The 23,971-nt window shown below is 43.9% G+C and overlaps 1 protein-coding gene across 1 annotated transcript in view; it reads right to left on the bottom strand.

Annotated features, from left to right (window-relative positions):
* The window catches only part of THRB (thyroid hormone receptor beta), a 506,718-nt gene that overhangs the window by 378,496 nt on the left and 104,251 nt on the right, over nucleotides 1–23,971 (bottom strand). Inside the window, exon 2 of the mRNA XM_075315285.1 lies at nucleotides 4,737–4,842. The gene's annotated coding sequence lies outside the window, so the exon portion shown is untranslated. The remainder of the gene's footprint in view (nucleotides 1–4,736; nucleotides 4,843–23,971) is intronic.

Here is a 23,971-nt window from a genome sequence, read left to right as displayed (position 1 = left end):
ATGTAACAACAAAATTGAATTGGTTAAGAAATAGGCTCCAACGGGCTTGCCGTGGAGACAGGCACCTGGCAGACTTAAGAAATTCCAGATTACGATGATCTGTGAGTACTATCACTTGCTGCGCGGCTCCCTGTAAGTGGTGTCTCCATTCCTTGAAAGCGGAAATAATCGCTAACAATTCCTTGTCCGCAATGTCATAGTTCCTTTCTGCAGGGGACAACCGGCGGGAAAAGAAAGCACACGGATGTAAGAGACTCTTGTCCCCAGTCCTTTGAGAAAGGATGGCCCCTAATGCGTAGTCGGAAGCGTCGACTTCCACGATAAAGGGAAGTGCGGGATTCGGATGTACCAATATAGGCGCTGAGGTAAAACAAACCTTGAGACGATGGAAGGCTTCCTGGGCCTGGGCGGACCACACAAACTTCTGTCCTTTCTTGGTTAACAGAGTGATGGGACGAACGATTTCTGAAAAATTACGGATAAAACGTCGGTAAAAGTTGGCAAAACCGACAAAGCGTTGTACCTCTTTGACGTTACCCGGTTCCGGCCAGTCCAGAATTGCTTGTATCTTGCCAGACTCCATGTTCAGTCCCTGAGGAGAGATGACATACCCTAAGAATTGTATCTGTGAGCAATGGAATTCGCATTTCTCCAGTTTAATGTACAGGTGATTTTCCCTCAGCCGGGTAAGTACGGTCTTGACGTGCTCCTGGTGTTCCTGTAAGGAATCAGAAAAGATTAGGATATCGTCCAGATAAATCACCATGAATTGGTCCATGATATCCCTAAAAATATCGTTAACTAGATGTTGGAAAGCCGCGGGAGCGTTACAAAGTCCAAAAGGCATCACTAGGTACTCAAAATGTCCATACCGACATCGGAACGCGGTCTTCCACTCGTCTCCGGGACGTATGCGAAGTAGATTATATGCCCCACGGAGATCCAATTTGGTGAATATTTTTGCCTGTTGGACCCTCTCCAATAGCTCAGGAATCAACGGTAACGGATACCGGTTCCGGATGGTTATTTTATTCAGTTCCCGGTAGTCAATACAGGGTCTCAGAGTCCCCTCTTTCTTTTTCACGAAAAAGATGGGTGCCCCTGCTGGTGAGGTAGACGGGCGAATAAATCCCTTGGCTAGGCTCTCATCAATGTATTCTTTTAGTGCTTCTAGCTCAGGTGCCGCCAACGGGTAGACATGGCCAAACGGAATCTCCGCCCCTGGAAGTAAGTCTATGGGGCAATCATACGGTCTATGCGGGGGAAGCCGATCGGCTTTTCTTTTGTCGCATATGTCAGCAAAGTCATCATAAACCGGGGGTAGAACAGGTACCTGTACAGTGCCCTCCGCCTTCGGTGTTACTGGAACCGGAACAGTTGGACTAATGGTCGGACCACACTGCGGTGGGAAGGTTATTTCCTTAGTTTCCCAATCGATGACCGGATTCGTAGACCGTAGCCACGGAATACCTAAAATAATCGGAAAATGAGGAGAAGAAATTATCATGAAAACAAGGGTCTCCTGCTGACCTGGCTTCATCACGCATTCTAGCGGTACTGTTTCCCGATCCACTGGTCCAGAGCTTAACGGAGATCCGTCTACCGTTTCCATGGTAACCGGTGAGGATCTTTGCTGAGTCCGGATACCGTGTTTCCTGGCAAAAGAGGAGTCCATGAAATTTCCCCCTGCCCCAGAATCTATCATTGCAGAGGTAGGTATTAGATGCCCCTCCCACCGGATCTGAATGGGGAGCGAGCAATGGGTATATTTCCCTTCTGAGTCCTTCGGTGAGGTTGACATTACAGTCAAGGGAAATACCGCATCCAAGTGCCCACTTGCCTCAGAGATATCGGACTCTGCGTCCGTATTGTCACACTCTGCCATGGCTGCCAATACCTTATTTGGGCGATTCGGACGTTTCGGGCAGTCGATCAAGAAATGATCCGATTGACCGCAATAGAAACACAAACGCTCACGGAGCCGGTGTTCGCGACGTTCGTTGGTCTCTCGCTTTTGCAGAGAGTCCACTTGCATAGGAACGTCCTCGGCCTCCCGTGGTGTCCTGAGAGCGGGTTCTCTAGAAGGAAACGCAAAGTTGTTTACACGGTTTACAGCTGCCCATTTTTCCTGTCTACGCTCCGTCAAGCGGGTATCAATACGCACACAGTGCTGGAGAAACAGTTCAAACTCCCCTGGAGATTCGGAACGAGCTAACTCGTCCTTGATGGTACCGGACAAACCTTTTCTGAATACAGACAATAATGCATTGTTTCCCCAGTCGGTGTCTACCACTAACCTCTTGAACTCAGTGGCGTATTCAACGACAGAACGCTTTCCCTGACGTAAGGAAAGGAGAGCCGATTCAGCGGTAGCACGGCGATTCGGATCATCAAACATTTGCGCCATTGCGTTCAGAAAGTCATCCAGGTGATTTAAACGGATGTCCCGATTCTCTATCATAGGATTAGCCCAAGCCAGTGCTCGTGAGGTTAATAACATGATTATACATAACACTTTGGACCGGTCAGAACGGTAATAATCAGCATGTACATCAAAAAACAGTATACATTGGTTCACAAATCCACGAAACTGACTACGATCACCATTGAAACGGAATGGGGGTAACCTAGGCATACCGGCAGCTGATACGGACGTAGTGGGGACGGCTTCCTGAGCCTCCACTCTGACTTGCAAATCCTGAATAGCCGGACCCAGTACCTGGTGATCATGGCCCAGCTGTGCCTCCACATCTCTGAGTTTAGTTTGCACCGCCTCCATCTCCTGCTGCAAGGAGTTGATCATGGAAAAGAGCTGATCTACTCGTGTCTCAGTCATTGCCCCAGCGAAATCCTCTTAAGGCCTGAGTATAATGTAATACTACTGTATGTTCTGAGGATTTCGATTGCGTTAGGGCAATGACAACAGAGACGAGTTCTTGGTACAAGATGTTATATAATATGTCACCACGGTAGATACACAACGGGAATAAACACAGTAAAACAACACACAAAACGGAGCGAAGGGGATTCCCGGGGCCACGCACCGGACTCCCCCAGGGAGACCACCAGAGCGAACCCCTGTACAGGGACTGTCCGGCAATCAACCCCGGAAGGCCTAAATGTGCGGCAGCCGGTACACAAGGGGCAAGTGGTATAGTCCAGGAGTGTCCGTACGGGATGATTGTCCAGAGTGGTTACGAACCGGGCAGAGTGCTGATCAAAGACGGCAGACGGAGTCCGGGCACAGCTTGAAGAAAACCGGGTATGGTCCAGAGTCGGTCGGTAGAGTTTCAGGAGAATCCAAGGCAATCAGGAAGTAGAAACAGCAAAGCAGGAGCACACAGCAAGCAGTATACTCAGGCACTGGACTGGGCTGAGAGGCGGCCTTTTAAGCAGCTGGACAGGAAGTAGGGCAACAGAACCTTAAACTCCATGTTAACTGAGGGCAAGCTCATTCAAAAGAGAACTGGAAAACCTGGAAACCTGACAACAAGGATGCAGACTGTGAAGGTATCAGTTGTAACCCTGGTCCTAGTGACTGATAGGGCCCAGATGCTTCAAATTACACTTCAAGACATTCTGGTTTTTACTGTTCACCTAAGGCTATGTCGACACAGGGCTTTTTTGGTAAGTTTTTTTCCTGACCAAAACCTGATCTTGTGGCAGGAAATCTCCTTGGAGTCATCTGTGTTTTTGGTGAGTTTTAGGTGTGGTCTTGGTGCGTTTTTTAGTGGCGTTTTTGGTGCGTTTTTAGTTAGTTTTTCTGCAAAATGGGTTGTATCAATGAAAAAACGTTGCAAAAACGCTGCAAAGAATTGACATGCTCATTCTTTGAAATCTGCAGCAAAAACGCAGGTATCTGACAAAACAGTCAGGAAAAAATCTCCAGGTGTTTGTGTGTGTGCATGAGATTTCAGAAATCTCATAGACTTTGCTGGAACTGTAAAAAGCAGCTTTTTATTAGCATGGATTTGCATAAAACCAAGGCAAATCTGCAGCTAAAAAACACAGCAAAAACTTATCAAAAAAGCTCTGTGTGAACATAGCCTTAAACTTAAACTCTTACTCTTCAATACTTAAAATGTATTCTTATTTAAGGAGAAATACTGTATCCCATGTTCATGAACAGAAATGTAGAACCAACCCAATATTAGACTGTGTACTATCATTTAGGAGTGGCCCAGTTCCATTTATTTGTATAAATGAATATATCAGGATCACCCTATAAATATCTACGTACTGGTTTTGATCATTATATTAAAAAGCAACTTGGTGACTACATTTCTAATATATCACCACACATGGTAAAATGTGTATTCTAGATACAATATAGGGCAATAAATACATTTGTAGAGAAAATAATTTCACTAAAAGCAGATTGTAAATCAAAACCGAGTCCTACTTCACTAATGAATGAATATATATTATATATATATATATATATATATATAAAAAAAAATATATATATATATGCAGCCAAGATATGATCACATTTACACTATTAGTCAAAGTCTGGCCAATTCCAGAGGCCAAGTAGTCTAGAGATCTCAAAGAAGCAACAGAAGAGCCAAAGACTACCACTGGAAAAGCATATCATTTCTATACAGAAAAATCATTTTCTAGGCTCACAAAACAAATAGTTAAAATCTAAATTACCCGATTGCCACTCTTGCATTTGCTTATAATATAATATACATTACTATTTTTTAAAGCACATTTTTTAGACAAACACTTACTAGGCGTTCATGGCCATAACCCTCCAAAAAATGTTTCTATCGTGTGACCATGAAAATCGTCTTCTGCCTTGTTTTCTTGGGGAAGGTGTAAAATGTCACTTGTATTCTAAAATGGAAAAGCAAGATATATAATTTTAGATACAGGCTTGAAAAATACAGATACACACAATTATGCCAGATATATATATATATATATATATATATATATATACACACACACTGTGTGCAGAATTATTATGCACATGAGTATTTTGATCACATGATGCTATTTATACAAGTGGTCCTACTCCAAGCTGTGTAGGCTTGAGAGCAAACTACCAATTAAGTAAATCAGGTGATGCGCATCTCTGTAATGTGGAGGGGTGTGGTGTAATGACATCAACACCCTATATAAGGTGTGCTTAATTATTAGGCAACTTCCTTTCCTTTGGCAAAATGGGTCAGAAGAGAGATTTGACGGGCTCTGAAAAGTCCAAAATTGTGAGATGTCTTGTAGAGGGATGCAGCAGTCTTGAAATTGGCAAACTTTTGAAGCGTGATCACCGAACAATCAAGCGTTTCATGGCAAATAGCCAACAGGGTCGCAAAAAGCGTGTTGGGCAAAAAAGGCGCAAAATAACTGCCCATGAATTGAGGAAAATCAAGCGTGAAGCTGCCAAGATGCCATTTGCCACCAGTTTGGCCACATTTCAGAGCTGCGATGTTACTGGAGTATCAAAAAGCACAAGGTGTGCCATACTCAGGGACATGGCCAAGGTAAGGACAACCTTTGAACAAGAAACATAAGATAAAACGTCAAGACTGGGCCAAGAAATATCTTAAGACTGATTTTTCAAAGGTGTTGTGGACTGATGAAATGAGAGGTGACTCTTGATGGGCTAGATGGATGGGTCAGAGGCTGGATCAGTAAAGGGCAGAGAGCTCCACTCTGACTCAGACGCCAGCAAGGTGGAGGTGGGGTACTGGTATCATCAAAGATGAACTTGTGAGACCTTTTCAGGTTGAGGAAGGAGTGAAGCTCAACTCCCAGATCTACTGCCAGTTTCTTTAAGACAACTTCTTCAAGCAGTGGTACAGGAAGAAGTCAGTATCATTCAAGAAAAATATGATTTTCATGCAGGACAATGCTCCATCACATGCATCAAACTACTCCACAGCATGGCTGGCCAGTAAAGGTCTAAAAGATGAAAAAATAATGACATAGCCCCCTTGTTCACCTGATCTGAACCCCATAGAGAACCTGTGGTCCCTCATAAAATCTGAGAACTACAGGGAGGGAAAACAGTACACCTCTCGGAACAGTGTCTGGGAGGCTGTTGTGGCTGCTGCACGCAATGTTCATCGGAAACAGATCAAGCAACTGACAGAATTTATGGATGGTAGGCTGTTGAGTGTCATCATAAAGAAAGGTTGTTATATTAGTCACTAATTTTTTGGGGTTTTGTTTTTGCATGGCAGAATTGTTTATTTCTAAATGTTGTGTAGTTATATTGGTTTACCTGGTGAAAATAAATAAGTGAGATGGGAATATATTTGGTTTTTATTAAGTTGCCTGATAATTCTGCACAGTAATAGTTACCTGCACAAACAGATATCCTCCTAAGATAGCCAAATCTAAAAAAAAAACCTCTCCAACTTCCAAAAATATTAAGCTTGATATTTATGAGTCTTTTGGGTTGATTGAGAACATGGTTGTTAATCAATAATAAAAAAAATCCTCTAAAATACAACTTGCATAATAATTCTGAAAACAGTGTATATATATATATATATATATATATATTTTTTTTTTTTTTAATGACTAGTTGCACTAAAACTATAATATTTATACATTCATGCAATAAGCCACCATGGAATAAATTGTATTCGGGTTGTTATAAATTTTTAACGTTAAGTCTTTTTTATGTTTTGGTGCTCATTTTTAATATACACTGCTGCCACATAGATTGTAAATTAAAGTCATTACCTTACAATTCCAAGAGTGTTGTACATTTGCAATCCCGGACACTTTCTTAGACCAGTGTCATTATTAAGGGGCTGTCCGGCCATAGGGTGTAAGTTTGTAGTCACTCTATGTGACTGCAGACTTGTGAATCCTCACAGTGCAAGTACTCCGCACCTTGGGGATGCTTTGATGCTGATGCAGGCAGCACGCACGCAATTACATGATATGCATATTTCCAACCACAATTTGACTAGAGTGAGTGAGGCCACACATATCAAGACAGCATGTGGTTGTTTCTATGCTATTCGGATACCTGTATTCCTCACAGCTTGGAATGCGCACAATGTAAGGATTCACGAGTCTGCAGTCACATACGGAAAAGGAACCTCTCATGTAAAATAAACCACTATTAACCTGCAAATATGGGGTTAATCTTCAGGTTAATAGCGTTCTGATGTTGTATGGCTGCCTCACTGAGAGCCCCGCTGTTTTAAGTTTATTATTCCTGGCAGTCTCTCTGTCATAGGGTCGAAGCTGGCCTTGTTTCAGTCACCGCTCTGTACCTGAGGGGTGGTTGTAACCGCTCCCCTGGCACTGACTGACAGCCAGCTCTGTACTTATGCAATGCTGAGCCAGGTGTCAGTGGTGGGTGCGGTTACAGCAAACATTCACTATGCACAGAACACTGAATAAAACCACAGCAGCCGCACGTTTCTGACAGAAAGCCCGAGGCTGCAAGGAGAAATAAAGTTAATTTTCTCCCGGCAGCGGGGCTCTCAGTGAGTCAGAAAGCTAATAACATACAGAGTAACCCTATCTGCAAGTCAATAGCATATTTTTTACACAACAGGTACCCTTTAAGCTGTATATTACTTTTCCTGCAGATTTCTGCCATGTCTGCTTTTCCATTCACTAGCATTGTGCTATACCACACTTGTCTCTGCCAGCGAGACCTGGGCTGTCTACAGCTGGCATGCCAAACAGCTCAATCACTTTCACTGTCTCCACAGACTGATCCACATTAAATGGCAAAACAATGTCCCCTACACAGCAACCCTGGAACAAAATTGGCTCTGTAGCGTCTACATTCTCTTATTGAAAGACCAAGCCAGTTGGCAAGTCATGTGGTCAGAATGCCAGACAGCCGATTGCCTAAACAACTGCTGTACAGAGAACTATGTCAGGGAAAGTGAAACGTTGGGGGGCAGAAGAAACAATATAAAGATGACCCTCAAAATGATGTGAGTTGACATCAATGATTGGGAGAAGCTTGTCTTCGACCATCAAGCTTGGCGAGGTGAAGTTACCTCAGGAGCTCGTGTACCTGAAAACACTAGAATCATTGAGGCAAAACGAAAGTGAGTGGTGCACAAGGCACAAGCATTATCTACTGCCCTGACTACACCTACCTTCTTATGTCCCGTATGTGGCTGAGACTTCAAGGTCCAAAATGGCCTAAGTAGTTCCCTCAGGACCCACAGCCATTGATCTTCTAAACCTTGAAGTCATGGCCATCTTCGACTATGAAGGGCAAACAACTATATACTTTGTTGCAGATTTTCATGTTAACATGACCTATATGTGTCGACATTTATATTTATAAATTTGTTTTTAATTAGGAAATAGAAATATTCCTGTTTAATGCAGCTGTTTTTTTTAATTTCAGTGGAAAATCTGCAGGAATATTGAAAACTACAATTGAAATTTGTTGCATTGTTTCCTATGTAATGATTGTACAGGACAGATGCTTGCATTAAAGGGGTTGTTACCATTCAGTAAATTCATGTCCAATCGATGCACTCGCGGCTCTGCCAGTGTAGATGGATTCTCCCATTCAGAGCTGCTGAGTGCACTAACTGGCTCCCGCACTGTCGACAGGACGTCAGCACCGCAGCTGGGAGCAGCGATATAAACTCACCAAGGTGAGTACAGCACGATTTGTTTCTTTAGAAAAACCTGCAGCCAGGGCCGTTCATTTACTAAAAGGGAATAATCCCTTTAAATAGCCTTTCCTTATGAAAACACTATAACTTTGTAGAATTATTTTTTAAGCAGAATTCTAATGCTACGCAGTCAGTGTAGTCAAGTTTAATAAGATTTGTGTTTTGCATGCCAGTCCTTCACTTCAAAATAAAAATCAAATGAACAGGTGTAAATTATACTCACAAAATAAAACCAAAGTGAGCATTATATATATATATACAGTATATATAAATATGTGTATATATATATATATATATATATATATATATATATATATATATATATATATATAGATATAATTAAAATAGAAAGAAAAGAAAAATGTCCCATCCTGGCCAAATAAAGGAGATGGAGAAATGAAATAGATGAAGAAGTTGGAGACATGTCATAACAATGTCACGTGGTCCCCGGGAATGCGAGTTTAGAAATCATTGGAACCGCGACCACACCAGAGGTGAGTATAGGCTTATTTATTTTTCTTGGGCAAGCAAGGGGAATGAGAAGAGGCTGTCTTAGTAGTAGACAACCCCTTGAACCAGAACTAAAAACTCTTCCCTGTGGAAGAACAGTATACTAGTATATTCCACTAGTTCTGTAATTGAAATGGAGCAACTATGTGATTACTGCAATATTGAAGAATCGAAGATCAGATAATTGTCAACTAAAGCCAACCCCAGCTCCTTCAAACGGAAAAACGCTTGTTCTGTCTATGTGGGAGCTGATGCCAAAATCATCTGGTGGTGGCTTATCTCAAGGGAGAACAGAAAGATCAGCCATTGAAATTCAGCAGGTCCGATCCTCTTATACCATGTCAGATAATATCGAGAGACCCCATACAGGTTAGACTGATGGCTGATCCTGCCAGTATCGTCAGGCTTGGATGACTTTAATCTAATGTGTATAGGGGCCTGACATTAATCACAGTTCACCCCATCTTCCACCTATTTGGACTATTGCAGGAGGAGGAAATGCAATCATTTGTGATAGTAGATGAGTGAAACGTTTGAGTCCACTAGATTTGAGAGACGGTTTTGATGGCTAACATCTATTAAAGGGTAACTATTAAAGATGAGTGGACCCTTGGAAGTTTGGGTTCAGCCTTTAGATAAAGTTCTGTTTTGGACCCGGACTTGATCCGAATCCCAATGGAAGTCACTGATTGGGCAGTTTGACTCTCTGCCCACATATACCCAGTGATAAACAGAACAATTCTGAGGGAGCAAGGGTGGGGTTTGTTTTTTCTGCACTCACTGCATCCGAAAACATTGTTTTTACCCATAGTGAAAGCCAATCAGAGACTGCAAGCTGCTTGCAGTGGGCCGAGCACCAAGTGTACCCAAGCAACCTGATGCTTGATCGAATGGTTTGCATACATAAAGAACCCAAATTCCAAACTGGAACGCTAATTTTTTTTGTAAAGTCCATGTCGGTATGAACACTGAACTTTATTGTTTTGGTTCGCTCATCTCTACTAATTAACCTTTCATTTTTCAATACTATTGTTCAGTTGCGTTGGAGTACAGATGATGGCAGTGGAAGGTTCAGCACCTGTGTCCACCTCTGAGTGTTTTTCTTATCAGAACAATCTCTTACAGTAGTTTATCTCCAGAGCTAGTGAGACAAAGATGCTGAGCTGACCCATTCACTGCCATCATCTGTACTCCAAATGAGTAAGTCCTGATATCAATGCATCTAAAGTCAGGCAAATAGACTGGAGAAGAACAGTGGCTTGGATGGATCTTACATGCCTTTTTTTACAGGAATAGAGATAAATCCCTTATTAAAATGATGTGCAAATTTCATAGCTTTCTATGCTGGACAAAATTATAAAAAAAAAACTTTACTATTTAATTGAAACTCTATTACACTATCATTGCTAATGTGGTCCGATTGCTTATACCTATATTAATTCCATTAGATAATATTATTTTTCTTGGTCTATTTAACGTGAGTAATGGTAAAGAGCTAATTGTATTCCAAACCTGGTATAAGTACTATTTTTATATATGGGGACATATCGAATGAGGCCACAAAAAAAAAAAAAATTGAATTACAGCATGCTGCCTTTTCCATGAATAGCAACACTGAAACAGAAGGGAATTGGAGATATTTTAATAAGCAACCTCAAGTGTCTTATTAAAAGACAGAGGTTTTACAAATTACTCACACCATGACTTCTTTGTATCGTCCTTCCAATATTAACAGCATACATTTCACTAGGAAGGGAGCATGTTTGCCGTGCAGATCTTATATTAGTGTTTTTGTGTCAATTGAGGATTGTGCAAGTTTTGACCTGACAGTTTAATCTACACAGCAAATGTGAAAAACAGATGTATTTAAATAGCTGATGATAAGGAATGCTAGTAAACCTGTTGATACTGTAAGAAAAAATGTACAAAACGTGTCCTAAGAAAAAGTTCAAGTTACAGTATGTGGCAATATATCTGGTATGTGTCTGCAGTAACACAGGAAAGTGACTATCACCTTTCCCTGTCACCGACGCTTTGACTGTAAAGCAGGGAGTGGCACAGCCGGTGAAACAATGCACACACGAACACTTCCGCACACTGCATAAAGCTCGTTCTGTTCTTAAAGTAAATGTCTACTTCTAATATGTTGCTTTTTTAAGTTCAATATTTTTTAGTTCCGATGCTGCCCGATCCTCCAGCAGTCTCCACTTCTAAGGGGACATGTGACGGGCTGCAGCTAGTCTCCAGCTGAAGCGTGTCACAACTGCATCCATTGATTGGCAGAGTGGCCATTTTTTGTGTGTTACGGCTCAGTGGGACTCACTGTAAGCATCCATGCTCAAAAAAGGGAGTACATCCCCGAAAAATCCAGGCATGGATCATTTTGTGCTGACACAATTTTCTGCGGCATCTCATGAGTTGCAAATGGAATACCATATGAATTGGCATATTGCTTTGCAAATGTTGAATTACATTGTTATATACTGTATTGTTGCCATGATAGAAACTTTGGATGAGGCTTCACAATTAAATTAACTCTTTTGATGTTACCCCTTAATAATGAGCGCCATACAGCACTCATCAGGTGCGGGTGCATGGAGCAGGCTCAGGGGCTGAGCCCTCCCCATTGCCAGTAGATGACAGCTGTGTTATTCAGGCATTATCTGCCTCTAAAGCCTGCTTTACACAAGACGATAGATTGTGCGATAGCACAATCGATCGTACCCGCCCCTGTCGTTTTTGCGTCACGGGCAATTAGTTGCCCATGGCGCACAAACTCGTTTAACTCCCGTCACACGTACTTACCTTCCGGACGACCTCGCTGTGGGCGACGAACGTCCACTTCCTGGAGTGGGCGGGACTTTCGGCGTCACAGCGACGTCACACGGCAGGCGGCCAATAGAAGCGGAGGGGCGGAGATGAGCGGGATGTAAACATCCCGCCCACCTCCTTCCTTCCATTAAACTGTCGGGTGCCGCGGGAGGCAAGTAAAGCTGTTGTTCATCGTTCCCGTGGTGTCACATGGAGCAACGTGTGATGCCACGGAAACGATGAACAACCGCCGCCATTTTAATTAAACAATTATATGAAACCTAGCGACAAGTACACGACTCACGATTTGTGAGCGATACTGCGTCGCTAGGAGGTGTCACACGAGACGACGTCGTGCGGTATGACGGATGTGCGTCACGAAAACCGTGACCTCCAACGACATATCACACAATCTATCGTCTCGTGTAAAGCCCGCTTAACAGCTGCGGTTTGTCTGTTAAATGCCTCTGTCGATCTGAATCAGCAGTATTTACAGCGCGAGACATAAGGGCACGCCGCTCCATATTGGGTGATGCCAATGGGTTGCCATAAGTGATGGTCGAATAGTAAATATTCGTGTTTGGATAATGCTCACTAAATACAGGGTACTATTCCAGCAGTCGTCACAAGAAAAATGTTCAAAATTCCCCATTGACTTGCATTAGGTTCATTATTTGTGGTGAATACTGGAATAGTGCAAATAATCCGAACACGAATAATTACTATTCGCCCGCCACTAGTTGCCATGAAGGTTAACGTTTAAGTTCCCTAATAAAAAAAAGTTGAAAAAAATACTTAAAAAAATAATAAAACTGGGGGCATGGTCTGGCCATGAAGGAGTGAGGTCTCGTTTCTCTGGAGCGCCGTGGCTCGCTGTTCTATTCACCTCTTCTGCTGCGTTTTAAGTCCAGTAGTGCTGAGAAAGAAAGGGGGTTCATCTGCCTCTACTTAGGTCTCTTCACCAGTAACAATGAGAATGCTCAGAAATATGCAGTGCTTCCGTTCATTATCGTCTTCATCGGCGTCGCACTCTGATACAGAGAAAATGGCACCGGCAGCTCAGCGTGGATCAGAGATGGCAGCCTCGGCTCCTGCGCTGCTTATGCCAGAGGAATAAAGAGACTGGAATATGTTCAAGGCTCTACTTTATCTGCTGGTATGACTAGTGAGGTTCATTTTATGGGGTATTCTGCAGTGCATGGGGGCAGCAACAGCATTCACTCCCCTCCCTCACAGATCAAAATGTTGCAGCAGGACTTACAGATTTTGAGGGATCTAATTATGACTCTCCCACCAAAAATGATATATACTCAATTGTGTTCATATTTGGGGATTTTATCTATGTCCTAGGCTGCTCTAAGGCACATGTGAGGGGGGGGTTTATGAACACCAATTGACAGCTGGTGACGTCTGCATCCCTCAGACAGATATTATACGTATTACTCATCAATTCATAATGCAGACTCTTGTCTAAATTACTTTTTTATCAAACATAGTGACTAAAGGTGGTGTCACAAACAGCGACGACGTCGCTGCTACGTCACCATTTTCTGTGACGTAGCAGCGACGACCCGTCGCTGTCGCTGTGTGTGACATCCAGCAACGAGCTGGCCCCTGCTGTGAGGTCGCCGCTCGTTGCTGAATGTCCAGCTTCATTTTTTGGTCGTCGCTCTCCCGCTGTGACGCACACATCGCTGTGTGTGACAGCGAGAGAGCGACGAAATGAAGCGACCAGGGAGCAGGAGCTGGCATCTGGCAGCTGCGGTAAGCTGTAACCAGGGTAAACATCGGGTAACCAAGGGAAGACCTTTCCCAATATTTACCTTCGTTACCAGCGTCCGCCGCTCTCACGCTGCCAGTGCCGGCTCCCTGCACATGTAGCTACAGTACACATCGGGTAATTAACCCAATGTGTACTGTAGCTAGGAGTGCAGGGAGCCAGCGCTAAGCAGTGTGCGCGGCTCCCTGCTCTCTGCACATGTAGCTGCAGTACACATCGGGTAATTAACCCGATGTGTACTGTAGCTAGGAGTGCAGGGGGCCAGCGCTAAGCAGTGTGCGTGGCTCCCTGCTCTCTGCACATGTAGCACAGCGACGCGTGTCGTTATGATCGCTGCTGCGTCTGCTGTGTTTGACAGCTAAGCAGCGATCATAACAGCGACTTACAAGGTCGCTGTTGCGTCACAAAAAATGGTGACGTAACAGCGACGTCGTTGTCGCTGTCGCTATGTGTGAACCCAGTTTTACATTTCCTCATAGTCTCTATTGATAGTATCTCGTTCTTAGATCATGCCTTGGTAATCCTTTCTCTCTTTGTCTAACTCCATCCTCAGACAATGGCAATGGAAATTAAATACATCCATACCAAACGATCTGAATGAGTGTTGCCCAAGAAGTTCAAACACTTAATCTGATTATTTTACTATTAGTTCTACTGAAGGCATAGTCTCAATACGATCTGGGAAGCCCATAAATGTGTTGTCAAGGTGATTTTTATTAAACATAGTTCTCACATAAAACAGGAGCGGGCCTCAACAATCATTGACTTGATCACTGATATCTGTACTCTTAAAACCCATCATAAGGGCCTCCCTGACCACAACACCAAATTCCCAGTCGTCCGATCTCCGATGCAGGTTTAAAGCTAGGGGGTATAGCAATAGATGTATAAAGAAGGGTTACCTTCGTGCTAAAAATACCCCCAGGGAACAACTTCTACAATACAAACCACGTCGGCCAACCATTAACAACCAAGTCCGGTTCATCGGGACTTTCAATCATGAATGGGACACGATGAGGGGAATCCTGGGCAAACACTGGTCAGTACTATTTACTGACCCCATTTTGGCTCAAGTGTTGCCCAGGCGTCCCCTCATGACAGCCAGGAGAGCCAGGAACCTCGGGGATCTTCTCGTCACGAGCCATTATATCCCCCCCCCCGGCCGAATTTTTTCGGATCCAGAGGTCCTCTCCGAGGATTCTTCCCGTGTGGCCATTGTGTTGCCTGCAAGAATACTATCAGGGTGTCATCCTTTTCCTCATCAGACGGTAAGAGCACGTTCTCCATCGACCAGCATATTACATGTAGTACCACACATGTGGTTTATTACGCAACGTGTCCGTGCTCCCTGATATACGTGGGGCTCACTTCACGTGAGCTCCGCATACGAGTCAGGGAGCACGTCAGAGATATCGCAGCAGCTGGTTCGGTGGAGGATGTTACTCTTCTCAAAACACTTCCTCGTCATTTTAGAAATTACCACGAGTGTAATCCTAAATTGCTCGTGGTACGGGGTATTGATGCAGTCCATGGGGGTGTTCGGGGCGGCAATCTACGTAAGACTCTCGCACAGCGGGAGTCCAGGTGGATTGTCTCCCTGAACACTCTCGTTCCTTTCGGTCTTAATGAAACAGTGAGTTATGCTCCATTCCTTTAAATCTCTCTGCCCCCTGCTAGCTTGTATTTACCATCCATGCCCGTGTGTTTGCTCTTGAATCCTTTTTCCGCCTTCCTAGTCCTTCTCCTGTTGTTTCCCTGTGCCATGTGATTCATGGATATGTAGATGTGACTCCCCCTCGACCCCTGGATTTGTGGGGTTTTGTTTTTAGCTCGTGTTTGCTCTGTTTTAATTTTCCTGTTTTTAATTCCTTGTCCCCATCCATTATTTTTCTGCAGGTTTCCTTGATGCGGTTCTACATTGGGATTGAATCATGTTCCATTGTTTACTTCTTCATACTATACCAGCGGGGAATGTCTTATTTATATTGCACTTTGCCTGACCTAACTATGTAAACCTCTAGTGATGTTCCCCCTGTCCTTTGTTTACCTTTACTTGCGGTGGCGCGCGTCCTCCGACTCTCTGACACTGGGCGTGGGTTTGGAGCCGGGCCTGTCTGGTGCGCGCGCGTGGTGGCCATGGTGACGCGTCCCATGGCCCTGCGCGCGCGCCGTTCGCAGCAGTGTCCCTGCTCCCTGCCTGTGCTCGGGCTCGATTGCCGGCGCACGCGCACTGATACCCACCGTAATTAAACATTATCGTCAGCACCTTTGCATTCCCTTTATAGACCGGATCGCAGTGCACACAGGCTACTTCCTATAGAAAAAGCGTCTGCGAAACGGCTGTTGGAGGTTCACTTCTTGCCTCCAGAGCCAGCCCTCCTCACCACCAGGCAATACAGCGGCTCCTTTATATACAGGTACAGGGTGCTCACTACTTTAATGCACATTCTCTGCCCTGTGGCTTTATTTTCATTAACCCTAGCACTGCCTCATAGCCACTGGAGAGACTGGTGTTTTTGTATTCACCTTGCTACCTGTTTTTACTATGTTCTTTGGGGGACACATGTTTAATTACATGCCTGTATAGGCACATATGCATTTTCCCATGCACAAGGTCTTCTCATGTGCGCCCCCATAGATTGAGCCGCTGTACCTGTTAATACAACCTGGCCTGGTTCTGTATGGCATTTCTCTTACCCCACATTTCACATAAGGATTGACAGTCCTTACCCACGCCCCCCTGACCCAATCCTTTTTGTATGTGTTTTTATACCATGTTGTATTGTCTTAATAAAAAACTTATATTTTGCATATTACCCGTGCCTTATCTCCTTTTTCTCCTTTTTTGATAGTTCTACTGAAGGCATAGTCTCAATACGATCTGGGAAGCCCATAAATGTGTTGTCAAGGTGATTTTTATTAAACATAGTTCTCACATAAAACAGGAGCGGGCCTCAACAATCATTGACTTGATCACTGATATCTGTACTCTTAAAACCCATCATAAGGGCCTCCCTGACCACAACACCAAAATCTCCATTATTCAAAAGAGAGATGAGCTGAGAGCCCTTTTATTTCATAAAGCTAAGGCTACCTTGGACAAATGTAGACATTTCTACGAATTTAGGAATAAAAATAGTAGAACACTTGCAAGAGCGTGATGATTCGGCAGTACAGGGGTTTTATTCCATTGATCCAGACCTATTTAGGTGGTAAGGTTGCAATGCCAAGAGACATTGCCTCTGACTTTAAGGATTTTTATACCACCCTATAGTCAATTGATAAGTCTAATCCTGAATCTACTAAGATTGACTTTCAAAACCGTATCCAAGATTTCATTAGGAACTCTGACCTCCCATCACTGAAGAATGATCAAATCACTACTGTACAGAGCCCTATCTCCGCATTGGAACTTAAAATGGCCATCAGGAATTCCTCGACAGACAAAGCCCCTGGTCCTTATGGCCTCCCTCTTATATGCTCTAAAAAATGTGGTGATTATTTATTTCCCCTTTTCTTTCTCCTATTAACAATATACCCATTTGCCTTGCTACACAGCTCCCTAAAAGTGCATTAATGCCACCATCTCGCTAATACATAATGGAAAAGACCCAACTTCCTATCTCTCGATTTAATGTAGATTTGAAACTTTTTATTAAGGTCCTGGCAACCAGATTAGCACCCTTACTTGCAGACAATATTCACACGGACCTGGCTGAACTTGTGTCTGGCAGAGAGACGAGGGACAATACCACTAAGGCTTTGAACCTGGTTCATAGAGCCAAACTAGTTGACACTCCTCTAATGCTTCTCTCCACAGATGCCAAAAAGGCCTTTGATCAGGTTAATTGGGTGTTTTTGGAGGAAGTGCTGAGATTTTATTGGTTTACAGACCCGTGTGTTAAACTGGATCAACTGTCTCAATACCTCTACGTCTGCCTCTGTTCAGGTGAATGGTGTCCTTTCAGAGAAATTTCCTATTGTAAATGGCATCTGGCAGGGTTGCCCTCTCTCTCCTTTAATTTCCATTCTTACCCTTGAACCCTTTCTGTGTCAAATTAGATCTAAGCCAGATATTGCGGGCTTAAAGATTCAAAACAATTCCTATAAAATTTTAGCCTATGTGGATGACCTGTTATTTTTTTATCATTAATCTGAGAGTCTTTCTCCCTAGTGTAAAGTTAGAAAAAAATGTTTACAAGAATTGAAAGTCCTCAGTGGTTGATACTTTTTAATGGCTAACTGAAAAGATGGTAATAAATAGCAAGCTTTCGAGACTACTTAGGTCTCTTCATCAGGCATGGTATAAGACAAAATCTGAAGAGTCACATATACTGTACCTTTAGTCTAATGTTGGGATTTAAAACATGGGCACCTCTATCTAACTTTAGAATTAGACTCTCTTCTGATTACTCTCTGTTTGTTATTCCATTGGACCAACCCCCTTTCTAGATATTTGACAACGTGGGAGAGGATGATTTTGGTATCTCTCTCTCCAAGGAACAGAGGGCTAAGGTTTTTCTCTTAGCGCATGAGTCTTCAATAAGTTCACGTCTGCAGAAATCAAAGTATAAACTCGTGTCAAGATGGTATAGGGTCCCAGCTAAATTAAACAAAATGCTTCCCTCCATTGACCCAATGTGTTGGAGATTGAAATCTCATGAGAGTGGTTTTCGCCACATCTTTTGGTCCTGTCCAGTTATACAATCTTTATGGATGGATTTGAAGATCATAATCCGGTTATTCACGAGCCATTCATCCGAAATGGGTCCCAAACAGTTCCTCATCCAGCTTTTTGAAACTTAAGTACCCTCCTATGAACTCTCTACTTTTATTATTTTATTTTATTATTTTATATATATATATATATATATATATAATTGCCTTATTCTGTCTGTCTGTCTGTCTATCTGTCTGTCTGTCTGTCTGTCATGCTCCGAAATTGTGTCCTTACGGTGACACAAAGCTGATTGGCCGCTGGGCTCGCCATGGCCACGCCCCCCCACACGGATTGGCTTCTCGCCCCGGCTCTCTGCAGGCCCCGCCCCCCTCACGCAATGCACGCTCGCTCTGGCCCAACTGACACGGAGCTCCGATTCCCAGGTGAGTACACACACACACATCAGATCACACTCACTCTCACACTCACTCTCACACACACATCACACATCACAACATGCTGGGATATCGCTTGCTTCTACACCGGCTCCGTCAGGATCCCGGCAGCGCCAGACATAACCTTGCGATGCTGGGATCTTGACGGAGGCCGTGAAAGCTGGTAACCATTATAAACATCGGGTAACTAAGGTCCCTTAGTTACCCGATGTGTATCATAGTTACCAGTGTACACCGGCTCACACTCACTCTCACACACACCTCACACACACATCACATCGCATCCACACATCAAGGTCCTGCAGCTGCGGAACATACACACACATAACAGCACACACACACACACAAATCAGATCAAACTCACACACACCTCACACATCACATCGCATCCACATACTCACAACATCCTGGGATATCGCTTGCTTCTCGGCGGCGATACTGTGCTGTTGTGAGCTTCCAGGACCTGCCGGGGGATCACATGGCCAGAAGCATGTGATATCCCCGGATGTTGTGAGTATCAGCGCGTATGTGCAATATCGTCAGTGTGTGTGTCTTTGTGTGTGAGTGTATGCGATCGGGTGGGTGTGAGTGTATGCGATCGGGTGGGTGTGAGTGTATGCGATCGGGTGGGGGTGTGTGGGTGTGTGTGAGTGTATGCGATCGGGTGTGTGTGAGTGTATGCGATCGGGTGTGTGTGAGTGTATGCGATCGGGTGTGTGTGAGTGTATGCGATCGGGTGTGTGTGAGTGTATGCGATCGGGTGGGTGTGTGTGGGTGTGTGTGAGTGTATGCGATCGGATCTGTGAGTGTCGGCAGAGGAGCACGGCATGCTGGAGGAGGCTGAGAGGACAGAGGCTGATCCTGGGGAAGGCTGGGATGGGGAGGCTGATGCTGGACACGGAGAGGCTGATGCTGGGGACAGAGAAGCTGATGCTGAGGACAGAGAGGCTGATGCTGGGGACAGAGAAGCTGATGCTGGGGACAGAGAGGCTGATGCTGCGGGAGGCTGATGCTGCGGGAGGCTGATGCTGGGGACAGAGAGGCTGATGCTGGAGACAGAGAGGCTGATGCTGGGGACAGAGAAGCTGATGCTGGGGACAGAGAGGCTGATGCTGGGGACAGAGAGGCTGATGCTGGGGACAGAGAGGCTGATGCTGGGGACAGAGAGGCTGATGCTGGAGACAGAGAGGCTGATGCTGGAGACAGAGAGGCTGATGCTGGGGACAGAGAGGCTGATGCTGGGGACAGAGGCTGATGCTGGGGACAGAGAGGCTGATGCTGGGGACAGAGAGGCTGATGCTGGGGACAGAGGCTGATGCTACGGACAGAGAGGCTGATGCTGGGGACAGAGAGGCTGATGCTGGGGACAGAGAGGCTGATGCTGGGGACAGAGAGGCTGATGCTGGGGACAGAGAGGCTGATGCTACGGACAGAGAGGCTGATGCTGGGGACAGAGAGGCTGATGCTGGGGACAGAGAGGCTGATGCTGGGGACAGAGAGGCTGATGCTGGAGACAGAGAGGCTGATGCTGGGGACAGAGAGGCTGATGCTGGGAGGAGAGAGGCTGATGCTGCAGGTAGAGAGGCTGATGCTGGCGCAGCATGGCGGATGGAGCACCTTTGGGAGTGCGCAGCATGGCGGATGGAGCACGTTTGGGAGTGCGCAGCATGGCGGATGGAGCACGTTTGGGAGTGCGCAGCATGGCGGATGGAGCACGTTTGGGAGTGCGCAGCATGGTGGATGGAGCACGTTTGGAAATGCGCAGCATGGCGGATGGAGCACGTTTGGGAGTGCGCAGCATGGGGGATGCAGCACGATGGGGAGTGCGGAGTATGGCGGATGGAGCACGTTTGGGAGTGCGCAGCATGGAGGATGCAGCACGATGGGGAGTGCGGAGTATGGCGGATGGAGCACGTTTGGGAGTGCGCAGCATGGCGGATGGACCACGTTTGGGAGTGCGCAGCATGGCGGATGGAGCACGTTTGGGAGTGCGCAGCATGGGAGATGGAGCACGATGGGGAGTGCGCAGCATGGCGGATGGAGCACGTTTGGGAGTGCGCAGCATGGGGGATGGAGCACGATGGGGAGTGCGCAGCATGGCGGATGGAGCACGTTTGGGAGTGCGCAGCATGGCGGATGGAGCACGTTTGGGAGTGCGCAGGATGGGAGATGGAGCACGATGGGGGGTGCGCAGCATACGGGATGGAGCACGATGGGGAGTGCGCTGCATGGGGGATGGAGCACGATGGGAAGTGCACACCTCCCCCCAACACACACACACACACGCGCGCACTGCACAACACACCACACCACACACACACACTGGGAACCACAAACAACTGCCCTACACAGACACCCACACACACAGACAACGCTGCACACACAAATATACGCACATACCGCACAACACGCACATTGCACAAAACATACCTCCCCCCAAAACACACCACACACACACAAACTGCGCAACACACACACAACGCTACAGACACACAGCGCTCCACAAACAACGCAACACACAAACAACACCGCTCTCACCCCCCATCACACCCAGAACATGTACAGCGCCCTACACAAACACTTGGTAACTACACACAACAACATCTATATATATATATATATATATATATATATATAACAAAAATCATACATGAACTACACAATACGTAAATTCTAGAATACCCGATGCGTAGAATCGGGCCACCTTCTAGTATATATATATATATATATATATACTATATTTTATTTTATTCTATTTTTGGTGATGGCCGTCAGAGCATGTATGCTATTGTTATGGAAGAAAGCTAACCCACCTAGTTTGTCCCTTTGGATTTCCAAGGTTAAAGAATTAATGCACATGGAGTACTTGATGGCTTGTCTATACAGCAGACATGCTTTTTATAAAACCTGATTTTACTGCATGGAGTTCCAAGGTTCTAGTGTATACCGGTAGCCTGCCGCTTTCTGACACCTGATTGCCTTTCTGAGTCATTGTTGAACGGTCACCTAGTTTGGATCTTTTGTTAATCTGCTTCCCCTTTTCCATCCCTTCCCTTCACTTCACCATCTCCTCTTACCTCCTCTTTTTTTATTTTTTGCTTTCTATTTATTTTCTTCATAAAAAGGAAAAAAAAAAATTGACAATACTGAATTCTGCACTGTGGAAATCCAATTATATTGCAGTTTTCTGTTTTGCTTGTGGAGGACTTCGAGGTCTTGTCATGTGATTTTATTGTAATATACTAGTCCACTTTACTTTTTTCAAATATATTATGCTAACTTCATATTGGTTATGTAACCATTTCATTTATAAATAAAATAATGATAAAAAAAACAAAAAAATTCTAATCCCTGTCTAAATAAATGAATATATTTGCTATCCCTGCATCTGTAACAGTCCGATATAACATAATATAAAATGAATTAATCTGATGGGAAAAAAATTTGAAGAGAAGAAAACTTGAAATGCCAAAATAGTTTTTTTTGGTAGTTGCAACTCCACAAAGAAAATTCAGTAATAAGAGATCAAAACATTGTGAATGCTCCAAAATGGTATCAATAAAATCAGTTAAAAAAACACAAAAAACAATACAAGAATGAACGCCATAAAAAAAAATCCTAAAATCAATTGGGGGGATTTATTCGCAATTTTATAACACTTGGTATTTTGTTTTCCGTGTTCCTGTATACTGGATGGTAAAATAGATATTAGCATTCAGAAGTATAACTTGTCTGGCAAAACGGACTTCATACGGCTATTTGGATGGAAAAAATAAGAATGTTATTGATCATGGAAGAGAGGGGGAAAAAACAAAAATGAAAAGTCTCAGCAAGTTAAATATTCTTATCAGTATATAATGTAGATTTTTTTTATAAGTTTCTTCCATGCCCTCAAACCCTCAAAAGACAGTAAAATGGAAGATTCTTGTGAATTGAATCCCAAAAATTCAAGTCACAAAAATCTCAAATTTTGGGTAAATTCATAACGAATTAAATTATTATTGAATCCATTCTCTAATCTTTAATTGGTAATTGATAATCTTCTGTTTTCAGCCAATACTGTACAGTCAAACCTATAATAAGGCGATATGCAGTAAGTGCCTCCAATGCTGGCTAGAATAGGCAAAATTTTATCATTTAACTTTCTAGCTCACATTTTTTGTATATTAGTATAAGTGAAAGTGGTCAAAGCTATTGGAGTGAAAGTGCTAAAAACATTAAAAGTCAAATGTCTCTCAATACATTTTTCACATCTTGATCCCTTAATTGACACAATATCTGAACAGATACTGGTTTTCAACAAAAATTTTCACCGTATTTCAATTAATTTACTAAAATGCGATGTGGTCTAATCTGCTTCTTTATAAGACCTCTTTTCCTGTAACTTACAGTATGTCACAAAATTGAGTACACACCTCACATTTTTGTAAATATTTTATTATACCTTTGCATGGGACAGTGAAGATATAACATTTGATACAATATCCAGTCAGTGTACAGCTTATATAACAGTGTAAATTTGGTGTGCCCTCTATACAGTGCCTACAAGTAGTATTCAACCCCCTGCAGATTTAGCAGGTTTGATAAGATGCAAATAAGTTAGAGCCTGCAAACTTCAAACAAGAGCAGGATTTATTAACAGATGCATAAATCTTACAAACCAACAAGTTATGTTGCTCAGTTAAATTTTAATAAATTTTAAACATAAAAGTGTGGGTCAATTATTATTCAACCCCTAGGTTTAATATTTTGTGGAATAACCCTTGTTTGCAATTACAGCTAATAATCGTCTTTTATAAGACCTGATCAGGCCGGCACAGGTCTCTGGAGTTATCTTGGCCCACTCCTCCATGCAGATCTTCTCCAAGTTATCTAGGTTCTTTGGGTGTCTCATGTGGACATTAATCTTGAGCTCCTTCCACAAGTTTTCAATTGGGTTAAGGTCAGGAGACTGACTAGGCCACTGCAACACCTTGATTTTTTCCCTCTTGAACCAGGCCTTGGTTTTCTTGGCTGTGTGCTTTGGGTCGTTGTCTTGTTGGAAGATGAAATGACGACCCATCTTAAGATCCTTGATGGAGGAGTGGAGGTTCTTGGCCAAAATCTCCAGGTAGGCCGTGCTATCCATCTT

The sequence above is a fragment of the Anomaloglossus baeobatrachus genome, chromosome 6, assembly GCF_048569485.1.
Source record: "Anomaloglossus baeobatrachus isolate aAnoBae1 chromosome 6, aAnoBae1.hap1, whole genome shotgun sequence".
NCBI lineage: Eukaryota > Metazoa > Chordata > Amphibia > Anura > Aromobatidae > Anomaloglossus > Anomaloglossus baeobatrachus.
This window is presented reverse-complemented; position numbering and strand designations above follow the sequence as displayed.